Below are 8,206 nucleotides of genomic sequence, written 5' to 3' on the forward strand. Positions count from 1 at the left end.
CGTGGAAACCTCTCCGACCGTTTTAAAATCGTGATGCTGACAGCGATACGGGTCAAAGCAGGCAATATATGTTGGCAGTGGGCTTGGACTATTAGAAATGGTATCAGAGCCAGACACCGAGTAGTATGCCAGCAAGGACGCTAGATTCCTCAAGGAGGTGGATTGTGAGATCCCACGTTGATTGGAGAGGAGAATAAATCATGTCTTATAAGAATGTGGAAAGGCCGAAGCGGATAATATCTACGGTGGAGGTGAGCTTAGGCTCTTACACTTCTCCACTTTTTAGCAACGGCAATAACTCTTAGCTGGCTAATAGGTGTTTTTGTGAGCAGCTCAGCAGACTTGAGTAATGCAAAACTAAATTTAGTATACGGAAACAAGTCTGCCCCTTTGTACTTCAATCAAGTACTTTTCAATCTTCCTGTGCTTCCTTGTTGGTTTGTATGCAATGTGCAGTCAATAAGATATTATGCTCATGTTAGCTTCTTAGCCACTGTTCCTACATGGAGAAAAGAGAGATCTCAAAAAGTCTATACAGCATGTCGCGAGAAACTTGAATCGAGGCAGCATCTTCTGGTCTGTTGGATTGAGAGCATTCTGCTTCTCATTCCCTACCTTTCTCTGGATTGTTTTGGGCCAATTCCTATGGTTTCATGTTGCTGTATAATGTTATGTATTCTTTATTTCTTGGACACAACTACCAGTTTTACGCCACATCTTCACAGTCCTCATTGAAGGAGGACCAGGAAGTTGATGGTCTGGAATCGCCTCATCAAGCGTTGTAAAGTAACGTACAAATCTCCTAACATCCTTGTTCTAGGAAGTTCTATAAACGTAGAGTTTTCATATTCATATGCTTATATCTAATCCAACGTAATCTACTTTTTGATTGTTGAAGACACTCTAACTTAACCATTTTAGTGAGTCCCACATGGACTAATTTAAGAAATGATCCGCGAAACCATCATAAAGGTTTATGTACAAAGAACAGGCCAGACTTGTATCCAAAGATATAGAAAATGATGTTTTTATGACAGCAACAAAAGCCCTTGTTGCTCAAGCTCATGGAATTGTTGATGTTGTATAGGTTTATAAGTGAAGGGTAGAGGCCTTTTGGAGAATTCCAAAGTAAAGTCATAGAGCTTCTTATGCTCCTTATGCTCAAAGTGGACAATATCATACCATTGTAGAGATCCGTGATTCCTAACATAAGGCTTGGCCCAAGATTTGAAGTTCAAATCTCCAACTAACAAGTTGTTTAGCTATAAAAAAAACGGTATACAAGTTCGAAAGAAGTGCCAAAAAATGAATGGTTGTTTTCATCCTCCAAAATGGGATGTCATTCATAACTGTCCAAGCTTACCATTAACAAATATTGTACGCTCTGACCTATTACATATCACTCTCAGCCTCACGATTTTAACAGTCTAAGCCCAAGCCTCAAGCCTCACGATTTTAACAGTCCAAGCCCAAGCCTCAAGCCTCACGATTTGAACAGTCCAAGCCCACTACTAACAAATATTGTCCGCTTTGTCCCGTTACAAATCGTCGTCAGTCTTCCACACTCGAAATGCTTCGTTTCCCCTTCCCAATTAATGTGGGATCTGACGGTTGCAAGTCTGGTATATTTGAATGTAATTGTTCCAATTGTTACTTGTACTTCTAGTCAAATTGTAGTTGTAAGTTCTGTTTAATCTACTCTCAATATCTCTGTGTTTCCATTACAGGCAAGACCGTGGCTGATATTTGGTAGCAGACATTCACTAACGGCCAAGCTTAATATGTACAGAACCATCACATTTTCATTTCATTGACAAAGCACAAAGATAAAGACAGGAAAGAAAAAGGGCAGGTAAGCTGAAAATAACACAACAGAATGTGTTTGTATGCCATTACAAGGACATATCTGGGTGAGTAACAGTGTAATGATGCGATGGTGTGGAAGTCAATTTGGATGCCTCTGCCTTCCCTTTCATTGGAATTCAAAATGCTGCGTTGAATTCTCTATCACACTACCTAATATGCCCAAATGCAACCATTGAAGCTTTGTTGTGGCAGCTTTGGCTGAGCCGCATTGACAAGCCCCTGTGCGGAGCCAAACAGTGGAACCTTTTGTTTTCTGCTGAATCAAACACATTTGTAGTGCTTCCTTGTCACATGGAAATGTTAATACTTTTGATCCGATTTTGGTTTTATACGTTACACTATTCCGAACTCAGTCAAGATATTCAATGATTGAAAAGAAACAAATGATTGAAAAGATAATTGTAGCACCACAGGTATCCATATGTATATACACAATCAAATAAGAATATCCCTCCAATTGGTGGGCTATTAATACAAAAGACAACTTTGATTTTAAGAGAGGGAGAAAAAATGTGTTGGTTGGAGAGGGGAAGGAAGTGTGGAAGTCTCTCCTTAATAGGGACCGTAAAATTGACTGCGATACATAATTGTCTACGGGCTCTGTCAGAGGCAGCGTCTACGGGCTCTGTCAGAGGCAGCGTCTACGGGCTCTGTCAGAGGCAGCGTCTACGGGCTCTGTCAGAGGCAGCGTCTACTAAAAGTGAGCTTGGGTGCTCTACGGGCTCTGTCAGAGGCAGCGTCTACTAAAAGTGAGCTTGGGTGCTCTACGGGCTCTGTCAGAGGCAGCGTCTACTAAAAGTGAGCTTGGGTGCTCTACGGGCTCTGTCAGAGCAGTGTCTACTAAAAGTGAGCTTGGGTGCTCTACGGGCTCTGTCAGAGCAGTGTCTACTAAAAGTGAGCTTGGGTGCTACCAGTAGGGTGTGAGCTTGGGCTATCACTAGGTGGATGAGAGTGGATGGAAGGGGGGAGACCACAAAGGGTAAAGAGCACGTGGAATCTTTCCTCTTTTGTGTGTTTCTTTTCATTTGATTCAAAAAGACAATGGCTGTCAGTGTCTCACTAGCTCCTTATGAACCCAACAAAAGCTTGTGAATCCTCATGAAACTTTGTGGTTAAAAGTTCCAAATCTTTCACTATTTTGTGTAATGAACAAAACCCTAATAGTTTTAAAGAAAGCTCCCTCCATGTTAACGTGAAAGGCCTTATTATTACAAAATCAATTGGATAATATGAATAACAACATTGAATGAATCAATTTTGGCACCACAAATCAATCAAGCAAGTGGGCAGTGCATGCCTCATTTCCCCCTTCGAGGAATACTCACTTTACTCTCTTAATATCATTTGGCATATCATCTTCTTCTTGTTCATCATTTCCTGCATCAATTGCCAAGAAAAGAGGGAAAACAACAATTTCAACTCATTTGGAAGGGGAAAAAATGAGTTTTTACATATACATACCAAGTGTATTCATGGAACTTTCTTAACTTGCCGAACGTATCCAAAAGGTTACTTTTTTTGAAAATTTATCTAACGGGTCGGTTGGTTCTTATATATAAGATCTCACAATATCTACTAGTGGTGGCTTCAGGTCATTACATTATGTGCCTCAAATCTCTTAATCCCCTTGCCCAATTTGGACTGCAACACAAAACACACCAGCAACACAAATCAGCACACTTCTTAGGGCTACAAACACAACTAATTGCTCATGGATATATACAAAGAATCATAGAGACAATGCTTGAGAGTTTTAAAACCCTTTTACATAGAATCAAACACAAAACTAAAGTGAAGATGGGATGTTAAAGGAGGGTGAAGAGGGTGATGACAGAAGCATAGAGAGCACAAATGGAGTGAGATACAGAAATTTGCATATCATCATCTGTGCTCTCTATCTTCTGTCAACACCATATCACCTAAATTCTTCCTCCTTTAATTCAACCCCAAACTTCACTTACAAATAAACCAAACTAAAGAGAGAAAGAGAAGAAGAAGAAGAAGAAGAAGAGGATGAATGAGAGCCTATCAAAGATTTCCATACAAATGGTCTCTATTTATAGCAAACTTTGAGACGAATTTTGGAAAAAGAATGGTAAAAAAAATAAAGTAGATACTTACAGATCAAGTTCCAACCGTTTCTCACGAGATCAAAATCTTCCCCAACAGAAACAAACCTTTTGTACGTACTCGGATCTTATCCTTATTGTAAAATCGCGCTCATATGGCTATTATATCTTTCCAACCCTTGAATTTTGTGCACAGAAATTACCCAATTTAGCCACTCACACAAGAACATTGACTGCAAAAAGGGTTCAATTTGATTTGAACAATTCAACTCAAAAATAATGATCTTCATTGTACGGTATGTGTACGCCACAAAATCATCATAAAAATCAGCACAAAGGCAGTTGTTATGATTCTCATTTTTTTTTCTTCTTTCTATTGCCTTATTTGTTGCAATGAGTGAGACCCACTTGGATTAATGCAGTGAAGAACAAAACCCATTTGTTAATTTAGGGTTTTCACAAAAAAAAATCCAATCTTTTTAATCACAAAGAAATCTAGGGTTTACCCACAAAAAAAAAAAAAAAAAACCCTTAAATGCGTAGTAGAAGAAAAATGGTAAAAAGAGAGGTTCCTTGATCTCTTTCCTTTTTGTTTCAACATCTGTGGAGTTTCGAGCCGTGTTTTAACTTCATGATCCGTTGATCTATACTCAAAGTATTTAGCTTTGCTCGAAATTACAGTATCTATAGAGTTTCGAGCGGTGTTCTAAGCTTATGATCCCTTGAACTATACTCAAAAAATTCCGTTTTGCTGGAGATTACAGTATCTTGACCAATTAATCCATCGATTATTGTTGGTGAATAGATGATTGTAGAAAAGAAAAGGGGATTGGGGGAGCTACAACGTGACATGTTGTGTTTGAATGTATTCTTTCAAACAAGAAAGCACCATATTAATCAAAGCAAGATATATATCAACTTTAAAACGTCGGACCCAGCCACATTCTATCACCCACAACACACAGTGTCAAACTTTAATGGACGGTTCGATGAGTCGCCATCATCCCACCACCAGCACTAATTAAGAGATCAGTTCATCACAAACTTGTACTCTACAAATTTAATCAAAATCTAAGAACAAAAGCATCAAAATTGATAAACACAGCTATTTTGAGTATATTTGGAAGAAGAAAATCCTTGTAAATGGGTAGCTAAGCTCCTAAAATTGCCACCCTCTTTGTTCTTAGTTTTGTGGGTTTTGATTATAATATTGTTTGTGATGAGTGATATCAAGACCTTAAGAATAGTGTAATTCCTATGGAGAAATTAAAGAGAAAAGAAAAGGGTAAGATTCAAAGGCATCTCCCAACACATATTTCTTATCTTGGATGGTTGGGTCATTTTCACATCAGCAAAGGGGAAGAAGACGACAACGACCACAACCTCTAACATAATACGTGTCGACACCCCACTCCTTGATTCTGGATAAAGAATCTCTTCGTATCTCTGTGAAATGGTTAAATGGTTCGTCTCAAACCTGATAATAGTTTGGATTGAATTTTAAATAAATTAAAATTTTATATAAAGTTTATAATATACTTTTGCTTTAAATACACGTATATTAATTTTATTTGTAAGGTTGTGTTTAATAAATTTTGAAAATATTAAATTAGGTGAATAAGTCAAACATATATTAAATTTTCTAAAGAAGTGACGTTGATAATTGGGCCTGATAGAACGGCCCACTGACGCTCCTTCAGAAAAAGGAAGATTTGATAAGCCCAAAGCCCATACCATCGAAACCTAGAAAGATATTTTGTTTAATATTAATTTAGAAAAATGTTAATAAATAAGAAAAAATATACGCCATGGTTTTTAGTATTTTATATAATTTTTAATTGAACTGTCTTTAATATTTTACTCTCTGATTAAATCATAAGGATTAGATATTCATAGTTCCAAACTATACCATTCTAGTTACATGAAGTGCACCAAAACAAAAGCGATTCAATTTTAAAATAATATATATATTTATACTAAGAACAATCCAAACATAATTTAAAAATGGTTATGACAGTTGATTGATCATGACATTATTATTTTATTAATATATTTGAATATATTATCTTGTCCCTTCAATTTGATGATATTTGACACGCTATATATCTAACTTTATAATTTCTTACATCAAAATAACACTTTTGAGATTTTTTTTTTTTTTTTAATTTCTAGAAATTTCCAATACTTTTAAGATAAAATTGGTAAGACTACAACTATAAATAAACCCTCACTCACGTGAAAATTATTGTAGTCAATTTTGAATTTGTTAAAAAACCTCTCAAATTTGTAATAAAAAAAATTCAGTTTCTTTAGTAATCATTTAATAATTAGATTCATCAACGTTCTTTTATAAAGTAACAACTAAGGTTAAATCTGAGATGCTCTGAGAACTAATAGGTCTGACACTTGAATTAGCCATGGTTTTTGAAATTGAATCTATTGGAGCGCTTAAGGTTGCACATAGTCGACCCTTAAAGGTTGATCCCTACAAAGGTTAGCCATGACCCTTGAGGTTGACTCCACAAGAGTCCGCAAATGGCATTATAACCGATCCTATGACTTGAATCTTAACGACGATCCGTTAAGAATTAAGAATTATTTGAGAAATTTAATGGAGACAACTTCAAAATATTTATTAAATTAGGGATTGTGCAAGTGGGAGCATGAAAATGCATTAATTGCCTTTACAGGTAAGGGAAGCAAAAGGCCACCCTAAGCCCCCATCCTAAGCTGTAAAGCCAATTTGTGAAAGCTCTTTGAAGCTGGCTTATAGCTGCCATGCATTTCCTGCCTAAAACCCTTTCTTCTTATCCTACTTCCTCAAGTTTTCACCTACTTTCTACGCTCATCTTTTAAGTTTCCGAACGCATTGATGATACGTTAGCAGCTTATCTACAAAACATGTTATATAAACGAAGATTTAGAGAAAGATTATATATTTTTCAACCTTAAACTACACAAAAATGAAATTAAAACGTGAGCGATAATTACGCGATATAATTGATTACTAAATTTTGGGCAGTTGGCAGTTCCCCCTTCTAGGGTTAGCCATTAAATACAAATTAAACCACAGACGCTCTGTTTAGGAGTTAAAGGCATATGGGGAAGGGGAGGAGAAGATATGAGAGGCTAAGAAGAGAAAGCTCAGAAGTTGATGAAGAACAGAATCATATCAAGAGTTCAGCCATAACATTGGGAGGAGGAGGGAAAGGAAGAAGAAGAAGCAATCAAGGTGTGGAGCTATGGAAGAAAATGGAAGGCAGCAGCCCAAAATTAGGGCATCCCTTCAAGACCTTCATAGCTACTTATGAAGCAATCATGCTTTACTTTGCCCACAAGCTTGTGATGCCTCAACAATGGTGATCTTCTACACTTTTATCTCCCTCTTCTTAGTTTTCTAGTCGTGGGTATGTTGATAAAATATAATGGAATGGAATATCTTTACTGTTTAACACGTTAGTATCACATTTGATAGATAATATACGAAGTGTTGATAAACAATTTTCGTCCAATAAATTTTTTTTTATAATTTTTTGTTAAAGGTAAATGTGGTTAATATTACTTTTAAATTTTTATAGATTAAAAAAAAAAAGTTTAATTGGTTTAATTTTAAGTTTAGATATTATTTTAAAATTTAGTTAATAAAGTTGAAGTATTTTTATTAATTTAATTAAATTAAAAATATATAAACCGATTTATTAAAGGCTAAAATTAAATACGTGAGATCAATCATTACACCGTGAAAGTATGTGTTTAACATTTAATTATTAAATAAAACAGTTTAGACTTAATTAAATGAGAAAATATTAAATAATTTTCTTTTTAAATCCCACTTTCATTAAATGCGGTTCCTAACTGTCAACAGATGGATGAAATAAAAAAAAGAAGCAATCAATCTATTTATTAATAAAAGAATAATAAAAAATTGATTAAAAGTATATAAAAAAATAAATAAATCGTTCTAGAAAACTCCATAGATTCAAAATGGGAGTTATGTATTAATTGGGATTTCCTATAACCCATCATGTGACTGCAAGAACAAAATACCAAAAATGCCCCTTTATCATATGAACACATGTTGGCATTGACAATGAGAATATTCTTTAAAATTAAAATATTTTTTAATATGTACCTACATCATTTTTATTATATTACATTTACACCTTTTTATTTCTAAAATTAATCCTAAATAAACTATTATTATTTTTTCCATAAACCAATATTTTCACATGGTTCTAACCTGTCACAAAAAAAAAAAAAAAAAAAAAAAA

At 35.2% G+C, this 8,206-nt stretch overlaps 1 long non-coding RNA gene across 1 annotated transcript; it reads right to left on the reverse strand.

The window, feature by feature from the left end:
- Positions 1–2,981: 2,981 nt before the first annotated feature.
- LOC111472921 lies at positions 2,982–3,884 on the reverse strand. Its single transcript, XR_002715509.1, has 2 exons — positions 3,328–3,884; positions 2,982–3,243 (listed from the first exon to the last, which is right to left on the reverse strand). It is a non-coding gene; the product is annotated as an uncharacterized LOC111472921 (long non-coding RNA).
- Positions 3,885–8,206: the final 4,322 nt, after the last annotated feature.

This window comes from Cucurbita maxima, unplaced genomic scaffold (genome assembly GCF_002738345.1).
Source record: "Cucurbita maxima cultivar Rimu unplaced genomic scaffold, Cmax_1.0 Cma_Scf00002, whole genome shotgun sequence".
Classification (NCBI taxonomy): domain Eukaryota; kingdom Viridiplantae; phylum Streptophyta; class Magnoliopsida; order Cucurbitales; family Cucurbitaceae; genus Cucurbita; species Cucurbita maxima.